The sequence below is a fragment of the Panthera pardus genome, unplaced genomic scaffold, assembly GCF_024362965.1.
Source record: "Panthera pardus isolate Hobbes unplaced genomic scaffold, ASM2436296v1 HiC_scaffold_7, whole genome shotgun sequence".
NCBI classification, from domain to species: Eukaryota; Metazoa; Chordata; class Mammalia; order Carnivora; family Felidae; genus Panthera; species Panthera pardus.
Genome location: NW_026527002.1, coordinates 27,616,961 through 27,635,201, shown reverse-complemented (window position 1 = coordinate 27,635,201; position 18,241 = coordinate 27,616,961).

Here is an 18,241-nt window from a genome sequence, read left to right as displayed (position 1 = left end):
GACTTTATGTGTATATCATAAAACTGTATTCTATTTTCAGTCCACAAATTGCCTATTTTATTCAAAGTAGAAACCAGGGTCATATAATTTAATGATTAAACATCTAATGTAGCTTGTGAAATGATTGCTTTAAGTTTATCAGGTGTTCTGATCACGTGTTTATTCCTTTTCTTCTGCCTCCATCTACCCAGATTTTGCTCTGTTCCGTATATTTTTTTCTGTATCTGTCTGTCTCTCTGTCTCTCTGTCTCTCTCCCTATGTATGTGTATACACATACTTTAAGCTAAAACACAGTGCATAGAGCTGCCATCATTTCCAGCTTCTTAAATTAATACATTCTTTTCAAGCTTCCTAAAACAAGATGGCTGACATTGTGGGGAAGATTCCAAAGGAATTCTAAAAGGAGTGGGATGTGATTGAGCCATTAGGTGGATGATCTCTTCAGCATCACATTTCAGTTATCTTTTGACTTATTTTTTTTTACCAGGCAGTGTCACATAGATTTGTAAATCAGTGTTATACCTCCCTTAGGAATCTTTGGTGTCATTAAGATCATTTGATCGGAAATACATCATTTTAAAGACATAAAACTTCCACTCACATTAAAGCAACCATTCACAAGAATATATTTGATGCATTCTATATTAATATTTGTGTAGTTAAAAAGTGTCAACCAAATGAGTCCTGAAGCTCATATTAGAATAATATTTCACCAGTGTGATTGATGCAGCTTTAGCATATTTTTCCCCACCACAGCAAGAGTTAAGATACAAGTACCAGTTTTGTATTTAAAACTCTTTTTCTTTCCATGCTTTTTCACCTGGAAATTATTTGATCATGAATTTTATTTTCTTTTGGTTGATTTCATTAGAGTGGATCTTCTTCAGTGTTAAGCAAGTTTTGAGAATATGAATAAAAAGCTTTTATTCTTGAAGAATGAGAGCTTTATATTTAAAAATCAGTGTTTATCTTCAAATTTCCTTTTATAATATTAGAAAGAACTATTCATTACGTGGGCTAGGGAAAAGTTGTTTATCTTCAAACAGAATTCAGAGTAGAGCTCACTGGCCATGTGGTTTTGCCTTTCGATTTTTAAAAATATAACAGACTTATTTTTTTTTTAGTAGTTCTAAATTTACAGAAAACTTGAGCAGAAAGTAAAAAGAGTGCCTGTACTGCTCACTCTCCTCCCACCCCCTTGTTTTCCTTATTAACATCTTGCCTTGGTGTGGTACGTTTGTCACAACTTGTAAGCCAATATTGATACACTATTATTAACTAAAGTTTATAGTTTAGAGTTCAGTCTTTGTGTTTTACATTGTATGGGCTTTGACAAATTTGTAATTCCATGCATCCACCACTGTAGTATCATACAGAACAGTTTCACCGCCCTGTGTTACACTTACTCATCCTCCCCTTACCCTATCCCCTGGCAACTCCTGGCAACCACTGATCTTTTTACTGTCTTCATACATTTACCATTTCCAGAATGTCATATGGTGGGGATTAAACTATATGTAGCCTTTTCAGACTGACTCCTTTCACTTAGTAATACGCACTTAATATGTCTTCCAGGTCTTTTCATAGCTTGATAGCTAATTTCTTTGTAGTGCTGAATAATATTTCAGTTTCTAGATGTATCACAGTTTATCCATTAATCCACTGAAGAAAATCTTGGTTGTTTCCAAATTTTGGCAATTACGAATAAAGTTGCTAAATAATCAATATGCAGGGTTTTGTGGGGACCTGCATATGTTTTTGTGTTTTGTTTTCAACTCCTCTGGGTAAATACTCAAAGAGCATGAGTGCCATATCACATGGTAAGAATCTGTTTAGTTTTGTAAGAAATAGCCAAACTATCTTCTAAAGTGGTTGTACCATACTGCATTCCCACTAGAAATGGATGAAAATTCCTGGTGTTCCACATATTGGCCAGTATTTAGTGTTATCAGTGTTTTGAATTCTGTCCTTTCTAATAGGTGTGTAATGCTATTCATTGTTGTTTTAATTTGCAATTTCCTCATGACATATGATATTGATCATCTTTTCATATCCCTATTTGCTATATCTTCTTTGTGTTAAATACCTGTTCAGAACTTTTGTTCTATTTTTTAATTGGGTTATTTTCTTATTTTGAATCTTAAGAGCTCTTTGTATATTTTAGATAACTGTCCTTTACTAGATACGTGTTTTGCAAATATTTACTCCCAGCCTGTGACTTTTCTCTTCATTCTCTTTTGCAGTTTTTAATTTTAATGAAGTCTAACTTCTTAATTTTTCTTTCATGGATTGTGTTTTTATTGTTGAATCTAAAAGGTTTACACCAAACCTAAGGTCATCTTTCCTATGTTATTTTGAAGGAGTTTTACAGTTTTTCACTTCATTTAAGTATATTATCCATTTTGAGTTACTTTTTATAAAAGTTGTGAGGTCGGTGTCTACATTCTTCTCCTTCTCCTTCTCCTCCTTCTTCTTTCTTCTTCTTCTTATTTTGCATGTGTGCGTCCAGTTGTCCCAGAATCATTTATTTAAAAAGACTATCTTTTCTTTCTATGGGATTGCCTTTATCTCTTTGTCAAAGATCATTTGACTATATTTGTGTCTATGTCTGAGCTCTCTATCCTGTCCATTGATCTATTTGTCTATTCTTTCACCAATACCATACTGTCTTGATTAGGTAGCTTTATAGTAAGTCTTGAAGCCACATAGCATCAGGACCCCAACTTAGTTTTTCTCCTTCAATATTACACTGGCTATTTTGGTTCTTTTGCCTTTATGCATAAATGTTAGAATCAGTTTGTTGATATCCCAAAAACTGCATATTGGGATTTGACTGGGATTACACTGAATCTATAGATCAAACAGAGAAGAACTGATACCTTCACAATATTGAGTCTTTCTATCCATACACGCGGGAAATATCTCCGTTTATTTAAACATTAATTTCTTCATCAGTTTTCTAATCTTCCTCATATAGATCTTATACACATTTTGCTAAATTTATACCTAAGTATTTCATTTTTTTGCTAGTAATGTAAATGGAATTGTATTTTTAATTTCGGATTCCAATTTTTCATTACTGGTATGTATGAAAACAATTGCATTAGCTAAGGCTTCAGTACAATGTTGAATTGGCCAACTAAGAGAAGATATCCCTGCCATGTTCCTAATCTTAGCAAGAAAGCATCTAGTTTCTTGCCTTTAGATTTTTGACTGTACCGTTGAAACTCTGGAGCCATTAACTTCATGAGGCCATGGTACCACATTATCTAAAAAAAATATCTAAACCCAAACAAAGTAGAAGCCTTGGCAATTGATGAGCTATGGTTTTTAGTTATTCAATATTTCCTCATATGTGCTCTGTATGATTTTGATAATTCTTGATGGGAAAAAAAAATCTGTGGCCAAATAAGTTTCTAAAACATTAGGTAACAGAAAAGTAAAGTGAGTGTGTTTTCTAGTACCCACTTTGGGAAATGGTGCCATTCGATGAGCTACAAATGTTGTTGATGATCTTTATCATCATAAAGAAAAATGTATTGATAGTCCATCTGGTACCAAGTTCTGCAATCAATGCTGCCTCTTTGCCTCCGTCTCATGCTGCCTCCCACCCCATGCCACATAACTATCAGAAAGGATCGGGTTGTAATGGGGGCAGGGTAGTGCACTATGTCAATGCTGGCACCAGGTAGCATGGGAAGAACAGATCCCTGTTACTGGAGGCAGCTATATACCTGTATCTGCAAAGTTGACTGTGTACACCCTCATGCCCCCAAAATTCTAAATAAATAATAATAATAATAATAATAATAATAATAATAATGACTGAAATCTCTACTAATCCAGGTTTTTATGCTTCCTTTCATAAACAGAGTTATTAAGTGGAGGTATGGCTAGTGTTTTCTAAAACTTTGGAGTGCTTTTGAAATAAGACCTTCAACTGTTTTCATTTCAGTTCACTTAATTACCCACAGCAGAACATAAACTGGCTTTATTGCAGCATGGCTGAGGATGACAGCTATTTTGAAGGTGGATAGTGAGATAGAGATAGTTAGTTGTCTGAGTCAGCTCAGGCTGCTATAACAAACGATCACATACTGGGTGGCTGAAACAACAAACATTTATTTCTCACACTTCTAGAGACTGCAAATCCAAGATCAAGGTGACAGCATATGCAGTGTTTAGTGAGGGCTTTCTCCCTGTTTGCAGATGGCTGTCTTCTCTTTGTATTCTTACATAGCAGAGAGCAGTGAGAGAGCAAGCACACTCTCTTATAAGGGCACTAATCCCATCAAGAGAACTCTACCTCCTGCAAGTGCCTCTATGGCGTGGTGTCTCTGAATTTCCCAAAAGCAAATTGTCCTGGGTCTCAGCTCCAATAGAAAGCTTCTTGTGCCATAGTTCAACCTGTGACTTCTGTTTTCTGCTTGGAGTTCTGGGATCCAACTCTGATCTACAGTTCAGTCTTGGACACATTATAAATTCCCTTATAATACATTGTTTTATGATCCATTGTAATAGGTCAATTTAACTCAGAAAGTTTTCTTTGGATGACCTGCTACCTTATAAATCAGAGGTCTTTAAACCACCTGTGGTTTTCTTTTTTCTAAACAGATTGTGAGCTAAGAACAGTTTGTATTTTTAAATGATCACATTTTAAATAGAAAAAAAAAAAGAGCCCACATAGACTGTGCTGTGCTTATCATCTTGTGGGAAACTATCTCCCTATTTCAGACTCAACATGTATTTCCTTGTTCTGCTTAAGCGTGTGTCACACGCACCTAGCCAACCCTTCTACATTATCTGTCCCCTTCAAGGAGGGGGTGTGGTCCTTTTGTGGTAGTACGGGAGCCTGTTACAGGACAGTTGTGTACAGGTCACATGGGACTGGTGGGAGGGAACTTCTGGCCACAAGGGACCCATACCCACTACTGAAGCTCATCTTGCTCTGTCTCTTCTAGGAAGAGTAAAGCCTGATTCCACCCAGTGCTTGACAGTGTTGTATTTACGTTGGCTACTCCAATACCAAGATGCATCAGGCAGAAGCGTTCAGACTTTTACTCCAGGATTAGAGGCAGGCTCCTGATCCTATATGACTGGTGTCCTGGGGCACAGGTATGCACGTGCACATCTAAGTACACACACACACACTGAATTCCATGTGAACAAAAGACAGAGATCAGGGTGATATGTCCATGAGCCAAGGAATGCCAAAAGTTGCCAGCAAAGCACCAAAACTACAAGAGAGACATGAAACAGATTCTCTGTCACAGCTGTCAAAAAGAACCAACCCTAATGATACCTTGATCTGGGACTTCCTAGCCTCCACAACGTGAGACAATAAATGTCTGCTGGTTAAGCCACTCAGTTTGTCATGTTTGTTACAAGCAGCCCTAGCAAACTAATACACTGTGTTCAACTGAAATGTCTTTTTCTTTTCCTGGACCAGAGAATACTTCTCTTTTAGAGTATATTTCTGCTTCTTTGAGTTTCCACATTCAAACTTTAGCTAAAAGTCTTTGTGGAGCTTGGAGCACATAAGGGAAGGGAGCATTAATCATGCATATTTTTGCTTTTTATAAAACCACTATGAGATCTGATGCAATGCAATTCCTTAGGAAAGGATTTTGGTTCTGATTCTAATATTTCCTCAAGTTTGGCATTACACTAGAATTTCAGTCTATATATTTGTGCTAGTGTTATGTGATATTGGATTATAGAATAATTACCATGTTAATAATTTTTATTGTTTTTTAAAAATCTTATTCCCCCAGCAAAATGAATGCTGGGTGGGGTCAAGCTAAGTCTCTGTGGTGTATTGACTCCTCCCTACACTATGGTTTTAGTATCATTGAGACCTGATGTTAATAGCCTTTCAGCTCTATCAAACTGGAAACTTCACCTTCTTAAAATGCAGTTGCCATGGAAACAGCAGAGTTCTGGGATTTTTGTTTTCTGAAGGTATCGAAAGACTCAATGCCAATATAAGAGCACACAGCATGACATATTAGCATGTGCAATTCTGTGCTGTTTTTGAATTGAAGAGGGTATGAAAGGAAAATGGCACCTAAATGTTTTCATAAACCTGCCAAGAAGCTCTTGTTTAATCCTTGTGTCATATTTGATTCATTTATTTATATCCACCCTAGTGTTCCAAAAAGTGATTTGGACAGCTTGAGTCCTTGAAATTGATACTAGACAATTGGACAAATATATATACGTATATATATATGTATATATATCCTACTTATAATCACATCCTCTGAAAAGGTATCTTTGTGCTGAACCTGAGGTTAAATAGATTTTTCTTTGTTAGGTCATAGCTATACTGCTTCTTTATTCTTATTCTAATGCCATATCCTATGATAAAACCCACTTAAAAAAATCTTTTTGTAATCCTTTAATTAAGTCTTTCATCTTGCTACTCCCCTTCCCTGATAAAAAAGGATTGAAACCTCCCTACTGTTCCACTTAGACCTCTCCCCACTGTTATATATTTAAGCACAAGGTCCTATACAGGAGCTGGCGTGGGGAGCGTCATGATTTGGTAGTGAAATCCCAGGGAAGTGAATTTCTATCTCAGCCTCAAAATGACCTTGAATTAGTTAAAATAAAAGAGATAATATATTGTACTAAGAATGGCTACTTTGAACTGATATTCATAGTGAAAAAAGCTTGCCTCAGATCTTTAGTCAAAATAGTTTTTTTTCCCGTGATGACTTAAGATGTGTTTCAAAAGATGTTAGCAGAAAGTTATCAGTCATGTACATGGTATGAATGACTTTTATTAGAGCCCTTCTGGAGGACAGATGATAATAGGACTCACAGTGTGGCTAAACCAAATAAATCGGGGTTCAAATCATAGCTCTGCCATTTGCTCTAATGTTTCCACAGCAACCGCATTTTAATGTTGGATAGAATGGTTAATTATTTTAATTCCAAGTAACAACAAAAACCAGGGCATTAGGAAGGGTTAAGTGAAAAAGAACTAAATATAACAACTGAAGTAAGTTACTTAATCTCTGTTTACCTCTGATCACCACAGCTAAGAACCTCACCTAGTACATAATAGGTACTCAGTAAATAGCTACTAATAATGGATTCATTCAAAACCACACTTTATTCTTCTATTAAAAGGTGATAATAAAGCTATTCCAAGAACTCTTTAAGGTTAGCAATAATAATTGAGATGGCCCAGCATATTGATACTCAATAAATGGCACCATCCCTTTTTCCAGTAAGACAGGGGTTACTTGAGGAGAGCAACCCTAATTATTTGTATCTGTATATCCAGGTCCTAGCACAACATCTGGATATGATAGGCACTCAGCATTTGTTGAGTGAGGACCTAAAGAAGTATAGATCCAGGTATGGGCATAGAACCCAAGTTTGGTCTGAGTGCCTTTTCACAACTTTTCATTGAAATGAGAATAATGGGAAAGGACCCTATTCTCACGTTTTGATATAAAGTTTAGTGATATAAGCTTGGTGTTGCTTACAGTCAATGTTTCAGACTCAAGTAGGCATCTGGAGCCTTGGAAGATGAAATTAAGAGACAGAGAGAAGTATCCAGCCCTGCATGAGGCTGACTCTAGACCTGCCCTTTTCTGTGGGTGGGTTATTGTAAATGTGGTAAGTTGGTGGTGTAAATGTGGTGGAGGTTAATACTACATCATTATGTGCTTTGGGAGGGGATGTTTAATTGGAAAAACTTGATAGTAGTTTACAAGAGGAGGCACGTGACCCATTATTCTCTTATCATCCAATGGAAATGTGGATAGAGGCTGTGGTGGTACTGGGCATTGAAGATCTCTTCTCCAGGAGAAGAATGCTGACTTCTTGCAGGCATGGGAATAGTCTTGTATAGAGAATAAATATTAAAGGCTCTGGAGCCTAGCAGCCCAAGGCCAGCTTTCTACGGTGTGCTAACATCTATCAACTTTATAGGAAGATTGAATTTAAGCTGTAAAAAAAGGAATCCGGCCCATCAACTATCCACTGGAAAGCTGAATTTGAGCACGACCCCCCTTGTTTGTGGCCAGACAATCTGAGATTCCAGGGTCATAAATTGGACAATCCTGCTTATCTCTCCACAATGATCTAATAATTCCCCCAATTTTTGCATGAGTTAGTTCATGATCACTGTATGCCACTTACAATTGAAGTAGTTTTGACTAATATGGGCTTAATTGATGTACAAAACTGTGCTAGATAGTGAGAATGATGCGAGTACCATTTGGGATTGTGTTGCTCATTGGTATACCCCAAGCAGTGAGACAAATGCTTGGCACTTAATGGGCATTAACATATAAATGTCGAATGCATCATCTAATAAAGTTTATATAAAATCTCATTTCATCTTCATAGTACCAGTTGTAATTTTCATTTATACTCAGAAAATTGAGGCTTAGAAAAGTTAAGACACATAGCACATAAGTGGTAGGGTTAAAGTAAGACCCAGGTCTGATGCTCAGATTTATACTCTCTTAATTACTATTCATCTCCTCACTGAATGAAATGTGATTGTAAATCACTAAGAGGTATCAGAATTCAGTTTCCAAGAATTTAGGGTTGAATTATTTATATTATGGTAACCTCTAGCCCTATTGGACGCTATGAACAAAAAAGGGTTACATCTTATTCTCCTGGAATTTGCCTTCTGCAGAGAGAAGTATGCAATTTTTGAAAAACCAAGAAACATTTTTCTCCCCAATGGACAAAAGCTTAAGAGGAAGGGAAAAGAGTGCCGATTGGGAAATGTTTGTTATGACTTTCATATTTCCATGACTATTTTCCACGGAAGTAATCACAGAGAGCATAGCAGAGGACATGTGGAGGATGTGTTTCTAATTCAGCCCAGTGGGTTCTTCCCTCCTGCCCATTCTTTCCTGGAACCAGACAGGATAAAGCCTGCATATTCATGCATATGTCCCTTGGCTGGATTAACACATAGGATGTGCAGGTGCCAATAGGCCCTATGTTTCTATCAATCAATGTAGCACACCCTTCTTGCTTCGAGTAGAAGTTTGGGGAGCTGCTGCAGACCTCCCTCAGTCATTAGAAGACTGACATTTCTAGGCTGCAGATGGTGAGCATTCCCAAGACCACAAATACGTCTCTGGGGAACAGGCACAGTGTCCAGTGGGTGTTTTTGGTTGCTATCCAAGCCACTTCAACAGATCAACCGACATTGAAATGTACTGTGACATTTCCAAATGAGAAGAGCTCAAAAAACATGACCTCTTGGACAAGAGGAAAGATTTTGCTCATTAGCAATTAGACAGATTAAAGATTTTCTCCTCTGCTTTCCTCATTCCCCTCTGAAAAAGTGTGGAGGAGGCTCCTCTCTGCACAGCAACATCACTTTTCAATTGTTTTCTATTCCCTTCTAGCTACAATATCTCTGGGAAAGAAACAAGGCCTAAGGCCTCTATGATATTGCCAAGGCAAGTGGGAAACAATGGAGTCGGGGAAGAGAGAAAGCCAGGAGTATTTCATACAATTCGATATATCCTTAATCTAACATAAAAAATGAAGTTTGGAGAGTTGCGTTAGGTAATATCCTGAATACATATGTTAAAAAAAGGTGAAATGTCAAATATGTTGACTTTCATCATTTATTTTATCATTATTTAAAATTTCACCATTCACTTTTGCATTTATCATGTTTCAAGTCAAAATGATCGTATTATCCCATACAAATATTTCTATACTTCTACTGAATAATATACACTAAGAAATAATCATACAAGCAGACACTTTCATTTTAAAAAAACTTTCTGGTATCAAAATTCATGTTGAATTTGTGAAAGCATATGCTTCCAATCAACCAAGTAGATGTATACTTGATATCAGGACAACAAATAATATAATAATAAATCAAGCCCTTTGTATTGTGATTCTTTAAGTTCTGTTTTAAAAATTATTTATCTGAAGTTTCCTTACTGTTTTTCCTCAAAATAGTAGTTCAGAACAAGGGAAGTTGAATTTCTCAAAAGCAATTAATTCTCCCCAAGGCCTATAGCTATGAATCCTCAGGCAATGTTTTCTCCCTATTTGAAGACTCAGACTTAATTTTTTTCCATCCCACTTATTTGTAACTTTTTAATTGCTTAAGATTGTTAGAGCCTAGAAAATTATTAAATATAGAATTCACTTATAATTGAATAAGCAATTGAGGTGCAAAAGTATTTAATATCAGATAACAAAATGCATTTATAATAGATACTAAAGCTGATGCAAGGAGCGATTTATTTCCTGAGGCAAATATTTAGATAGACACATGCATGCTACACATTCTAGCTTACAAGATGAATGAATTCAAATAAGTCATTTAACCTTTTTCAGCCTCAGTTTTCCCATGTATAAAAAGGACAGTTAGGCTTACTCATGCAGTGGTTGTTAAGACTAAACGTAATTCAGGTGTGCCATTCACTTGGGGGCAAAAGAGACAATTAATTCAGTGTGGAAGTTCATACATTTTAGTTGTCTATATATTATGCATAGGAGATGGGGAGAAACTACGCATCTTTGTATACGTTCAGTACTTAAATGGAGAAAAGCAATAAAATCTAGAGTTTAATAAGAGGAGTAACTTAAAAAGTTCCATGAAAGCATAAGCTCCAATAATTCCACTATGGGGTATTTACCCCAAGAAGACAAAAACACTAATTTGAAAAGATATGTGCAGCCCTATGTTTACTGCAGCATTATTTACAATTACCAAAACATGGAAGCAACCTAAGTGTCCATTGGTAGATGAATGGATAAAGAAGATATATGTACACACACATACACACACACACACACACACATACATGCACACAAATATTATGCAGCCATAAAGAAGGATGAAATCTTGCCTTTTGTGACAACATGGTTGGATGAAGAGGGAATTATGCTAAGTGAAATAATTCAGACTGGGAAAGACAAATACCATACGATTTCACTCATATGTAGAGTCTAAAAAACAAAACAAACACAAAGAAAAAGCAGAATTAGACCTATTAATAGAGAGAATAAGCTGATGGTTGCTAGAGGGGAGGGGGATAGGAGGATGAAAAAAATGGGTGGAGGAGAGTGGGAGATATAGGCTTCCAGTTATAAAATGAATAAGTTACAGGAATGAAAGTCACGGCATAGGGAGTACTGTCAATGACCTTGTAAGAGTGTTGTATGGTGACAAATGGTACCTACACTTGTGGTGAACACAGCATAATGTATAGAGATATTGAACCACCATGATGTACAGCTGGAACACTGTGTGTCAACTATACTCAAATAGAAACAATTAGGAAAAAATCATAAGACAATAAACACAAGAATTCAATAAAAAACAAATGAAATTGATTAACTTAAGAAATGGTTCATAGAAAACAACAAACTGAAAACTCTATCAAGGGAGAAACTAAAATACAAATAAACAAACTCAGAACAGCTGACCATCAAATTCTCTGATTTTTTTAAGTTCAACAAACTTTAAGAGTTTTTTAAAAATTCTAAGACCTATGAATACATTTCAAAGTCTAGAAGTATAATTTTATTGAAATTAACAGCATTTATTGTATTAGAATAGAAATGTACATAAGATATACTCTGATAAGTTCTCAAACGTTCTAAAACCCAAGGTGTTTTATTAATAAATTCTTTCAAAGTGTAGGTAATGCACATGCTATATACATGTTTTGAGAATAGAGTTAAATATATTCTACACCAAAAAACAAAAAATCAAAAAAGGTCAAGCATACTTACGCTATTGAGACAAATTCCTAAATACAATATTAATGAATACCATTTAATGGTAGTTTTGAAAGAATAATGCACCATTGGCACAGTATAATTTATCTCAAGAAGGGTAAGTTGGCTCAATACTGGGAAATCTTTTCCTACGAAATACCATTACTTCAAAAATGTAATAAATAACAAAAATTTCCCTGAAAGGGATTAAATCCCCAAATTAGTTATCTTCTATTGAACTTCCTCATAGTTATACATAAAATTATACTGTATCAATCCGAAATAGAGTGTCTATTTTAAATCAAGAGCCAATATCATACTTACTGGTGAAATATTACTTCCTTTAAAGTTCAGAATTACACAAAGGCATGTACAATTACCATTATTCACCAATGTTTTAGTCATTCTGCAAATATTATAAAACATAAAACAGGATACACGCAGGAAAGGAAGAGATAAGATATCATTGGCAAAAGATAAAAAAAGATAACATGGGATATCTAAAAATTCACAGGAATTAATTGAAAATCTAAAAGGTTAATAGAAGAGTTCAGTGAAGTATCTATATTAAAAATAACTTTAGAAAAACATATGGAATCCTTATATAATAGCAACAACTAGGTAAGAAAAATAATGTTAAAAGAAATCCTGGCAAATGACAGTGGGCTGAGAGCTCCCTATTGGAGCTCCTATGCTGCTGTATGATCTTTACTAAGTAGATAAACACAGTCTCTTGCATTTGGCATGTGGCAGTTGATCTTATGTTTGCATTCTTTTCAATTCCCATCATTAAAGAAATACAAAACAATTCATATTCACCCAGAAAAGATAGCAGTACGCATTCAGTACATCGCCCCAAGTCTGTATTAACATGTCCTCTCTGTTATAATACGGTCTGAAGAAGAACTTCATTGCCTTGATATTCCATGAAATATCCTGCTGGTCCTGTTTGTTGATGATGTTGTGCTAATTGTATAAGGTGATCAAGAAGTAGCAAATACTCTGGATATACTGCTGAAACACATATTTGCAGGGATTGGAATATATCCTACAAAGTTCCCGAAGCCTACCAAGGCAGTAACTTTTTAGGAGTCCAGTGGTCAAGCATATCCAGAATATGCTTTCTAAGTTAAACATGTTGTATCTAGCATGTTGTATCATCTACCACTAAGAAGGAAGAATAGCATCTAGTAGGATTCCTTGAATTTGTGAGATCGTACAAACTGCCTCAGAAATATTGCCCTGTCTAATTATCAGGTGACTCTCAAGGATGCCAAGTTGAATGGGGTCCAGACCAAGCAAGGATTCTGCAGCATACTCAGAGTATGGTACAAATTGCCCTGCTTCTTGGGCAATGTGACCATTAGATCCAATGCTACTGAAAGTATCCATGGTGGATAAGAACAATTTGTGCCATGTCTGAGAAGCCTCAACAAAAGAGTCAAAGTTAAGGCTCTGGGTTTCCTGAGCAAAAACATGAAAGAACAGAAAACTATTTGTCATTTGAAAACCAGATGCATTAGTGTAACTAGACCCAAATAAAGAGTAAAGTCCATGGGCATCAAGTGACTATATAATCAGAGTTTCTAATTAGTAACTAGATATTGTCAAGTCCATCAAGGTACAATGCCAGGTGAGCAAAGTAGCAACTTGTGATAATAGTACATTTTGAATCAAGCCCAGGATGGTCTCAATGGATCAAATAACCGACACAAATATGTGGCCAAGACCCCTTAGTCACCTATCTCCTGCATTCACATACTTCTCTATCAGCTTCATATTTAAGGCCTTTTAGGTTATCTTCTACAAGGCCAGCTGATGGAACAGTGCAATTTGGGGTATAGTTCACAGATGGGTCAAATATGTGTGTAGGTATAAGCTGAAAATGGAATGAGGAAGACTACAGGCTCACTCAAAGACTGTCCATAGTAAGAGGCAACCCTCCAAGTACACAGAATTTTGAGCAGTATATTTGGTATCTCTTTTATATGGAGAGAGAAGGGGCCCTGAGGTAGGAGTACACACTGATTCTTGGGCAGTACCCAACAGTGTAGTTCTGGGTCTGTAAACCATAGCCTGTGGGCCAAATACAACTTGATGTCTGTTTTATAAATAAAGTTTTATTGGAACACAGCCACACTCATTTGTTTACATATTGCCTATAAGTGCTTTTGGCTACAATGGGAGAGGCTAGGTAGCTGCAGGAGGAACTATTATGGCCTGCAAAGACTTATTATCTGGTTCTTTATATAACAAGTTTACCCACCCCAATACTATTCATTGGGAAAGGATCAAAATAACAAGACTGGAAGGTCAGAGACATGACCATATCTGGGGAAGATGTGTGTGAATATAGAGATGAGAGTGGGCACAAAATGTGCAGAACTTTGTTTCTCATATCAATTACTAGAGAAGAGACAATAAACAACCAGGTAGAAAAGATGTCTCATTCAATGGAAGTCAGCTAACCTCTGTTTTCAGACTTATCAAATCTTGGCATGGAAGCCATAAATGGGCCAAAAGCATGGAGATGGAGAGAGACAGCACGCGCGCGAGACAGATCTTAAATATGGGTTTATGCTAACACCACTATCCCAGGGTTTACAGAGGGCCTGATGTGCCCAACTGATCAACATGAGATGTCCAAATAATATGAGTGCATCAGATTAAGGATCCCATCTTACACCTAAAGAGATGCAAACATGGGTACAGATCAGAGGACTTACTGTTTCTACCAAACTCATAATTCATATAGTCAGCCTGATAGAGCACTATAACAGACTCTTAGAGGTTCAGCTACGGTTTCAGTTTGGGGACAGCATCCTGCCAGTTATAATCACCACCCTCCGTGATGTGGATATATCTGAAGCCAATGGCCTTTATATGGTATTGTGTAATTGATAACTAAACACACAGTTTTATCCTCTCACCATCACTCTCAAGAACTCATGTGGGACATTTGTGCTTTCTATTCCTGCAACTTTAGCCTTCGTGGGAATAGAGGTCCTGAAATACTGGAAGTGGGTGCGAGGTGGAAATGGCAGCTAATGCTTCCATCATGGATACAGTAAATGTTCTGCTAAACTTAAAGCTATGACCATGTGGTCATTCTGATTTTTTTATGCCAGAAAACAAGCAGTCAATGAAAGGAGCTATCATAATTGGCTCTGATTTTCACAAAGAACTAGAATTCTGCTAAATAATAGGAGCAAGGACCATATATGGAATTCTAAGGCTTATTGGGTTCCTCTTGGTGTTCCCATTTCTAAAATATATAAGGAACACTACAAATGAATAAGATAACAAAAAAATGTGCAAAAGGTTAGAATAGACTATTCACAAAAGAGGATATCCAAATGGCCAACATACATCATGAAAAATCATGATTTCCTCTGTTAGTCATCAAAGAAGTGCAAATTACACCACAATGTGATGCCAATACACACCCACCAGAATGACTAAAAGGAAACAAAACAAAATAAAACAAAACAGAAAAAACCAAATGTTGACAGGATGTCAAAACCAAAACCCTCATATGCTGCTGGTGGGGGTGTAAACTGGTATACTACTGTGGAAAAATGTTCGGCAGGATCTAAATGTGTGCATGTATTCACTAAAAGATGTGCACTGGAATGTTCATAAAAGCATTATGTGAAATAAGCCCAAATCTAAAACTATCCCGACCCCATTGACAATAGAATAGATAAGTAATTATTGTATATTCACATAGCCGATTGTAGCAATAAGAATGAAAAATCGACAGAGGTGCCTGAGTGGCTCAGTCGGTTGAGCTTCTGACTCCAGCTCAGGTCATGATCTTGCAGTTCGGGAGTTCAAGCCCTGCATTGGGCTCTGTGCTGACAGCTCGGAGCCTGGAGCCTGCTTTGCATTCTGTGTCTCCCTCTCTCTCTGCCCCTCCCCCACTCACGCTGTGTCTCTCTCACTCTCAAAAATAAACAAACATTAAAAAAATTTTAAAGAATGAAAAATGGACAATTACTTGCAAAAATATAAATAAACCAAATAAACATAATGCTGAATGAAAGAAGTCAAGCAGAAGAATACATGGTGTGATTTCATGTACATAAAGTATAATAGGCAAAGACCATCTAGGATGTAGAAATCACAATAGTGTTCTCCTTCCGGGGAAGAAGGTTGTAGATAACTACAAATAAACAAAGCTTCTGGGGTTCTGTTGATACCCTGTTTTTTTGATAGGATTATGGGTTATGGTTGTGCTCAATTGATGAAAATTCACTGATCTGTATACTACTTTCACTTTTCTCCTATATATATTTTAATGAAAAGTTTAAAGAAAGAGAAAAATTGTAACCTTATTTGTTGTTAGAGTCAAGGACATCTAGGTTAAACGTTTAAAAGATTAGAACTATCTATAGATAAAACACTAAATTATTAATAATAGCTGTGTATGGTGCTAGGAACGATTTTTCTTCCTCCTGTTTGTCTGCATTTAATGAGCAAATATGGCTTCAACATAGAAACTATTTTAAGCTGAAACTGCTTTTTTCATAATGTTAAATTAAATCTATTTATCATTTTTTAGTCATGAGAACATAGACTAGCATTACGATACTTTTTAATATGTTGGACGTGCCTCTAATCTTCAGAGCCATGTCGCTGGTATTGTTAGTACCAATCAAACTGTGACTAAAAAAAGAAAAAAAGAGAGAGATGGCCTGCCTCTTTTGTCTTGCTCACTGGGCATGTTGGAACATTTGTGATAGCTGAAGTCAAGATGCCTGGACTACATTCTTAACATCCTCTCTCTCTTCTTCCACCATATTAAGACAGTTCATCTTTAGTACACTTCTAATCGTGCACAATATGTTCTAATCCTTCCCATCTGCTTGTTCTCCTCTCCCACTCATCATTTCCACGGCCTCTTTTGAAGTCTAAAAAGAATAGTTACCTCCTTAAGGAAATACCTTTCCAAAAAACAGGTTGAATACATTAAATACCTTGTTTAGAATTCACAGTAGGCAAGAGGCCTAGACAATGTCCATCAACACATTTCTCTCTTAATTTCCACAGTATTTAGTATTCCAATTAACATGGAATCTTGTATATTGAGTGCAACTCTCAATTTGGAGCTCCAACATGCTTACTGCTCCACCTCTGTTTCACTGATTATCAATTCAATAAAGATAATAATATAATAACTAATAATATAATAATATAAAATGAAAATAGAGCAACCCTAGGCAGCAGAGGATGAAGTTACTGAATATGCATTAATTAGGATAGCATTTGTGATCAATCACTATATTCATCAAGGTCTAATAAAAACAGAATACCTTGTAAGTGTTTAAAAGAGAGATTTGTGGGTGCCTGGGTGGCTCAGTCACTTAAGCGCCTGACTTTTGATCTCCGCTCAGGTCATAATCTCACAGTTGGTAAGATCAAGTCCTCAGGTTGGGCTCTGTGCTGACAGCCGGGATCCTGCTTGGGATTCTCTCTCTCCCTCTTTCTCTCTGCCCCTCCCCTGCTTACACACATGCTCGCTCTCTCTCTTTCTCTCTCAATAAGTAAATAAATAAACTTTAAGAAAAAATTAAAATGAAATAAAAAAGATATTTTATTACAGTAAAATAGATGCATAGATGATATAAGAACCTATGGGGTCATTAACCCAGAAATAAGCCATTAGGAAGCCATTGCCACTCCTGGATGAGAAGGTGTGGTTTAGCTTAAACCCGGAAACCAGGGTCACATTATATAAGTCAGAATCAATGACTTGTCCAGCAGGAGCTGGAGCCATGAAAGGATATTTGCTGTTGGCAGAGATGCTGCCCAAGGAAGAGACAGCTGATTTTAGAATAAATGTGTCAAAATACAATCACCATCCCTAAACACACAGTAGCAGAAAGTAGAATGGAGAGACTGACCTAGTTTCATCCTACCCTGAATTTTCACCCTTCCCTGATCATCAAAAAAACAAAACAGGGGCATCTGAGTGGCTCAATCAGTTACACATCCGACTCTTGATTTCAGCTCAGGTCATGATCTCACAGTTCGTGAGATAGAGCCCCACATTGACTCTGCACTGACAGCATGGAGCTTGCTTAGGAGTTTCTCTGTGCCTCCCCCACCCCCACTCCCCACATGCTCATGTGTTCTTTCTCTCTCTCTCTCTCAAAATAAATAAATAAACATTAAAAAAACACAAAAGATGAGCCATTAGATTCAGGACTGATCTCAGCCCTTAAATTTTGACATTTGCTAATAAAATAACCAGCAATCCCTATTCCTGGTATATGAGAGATGAATAAAAAATTTCTTGAATCAACAAATCACCTAATTTGTACTATTCCGAGAGTGGAAAAGAAACCATAATTGAAACATGTAATTTTGCCCATTTTATCCTATTTGAAGTAGCATTTAGAATAGATAGAAACTACATATAACTATATGTATATATAATATGAATAAGTATCTATCTATCTATTTATCTGTCTACATCAATCCAGGCCAATATTTACGGGG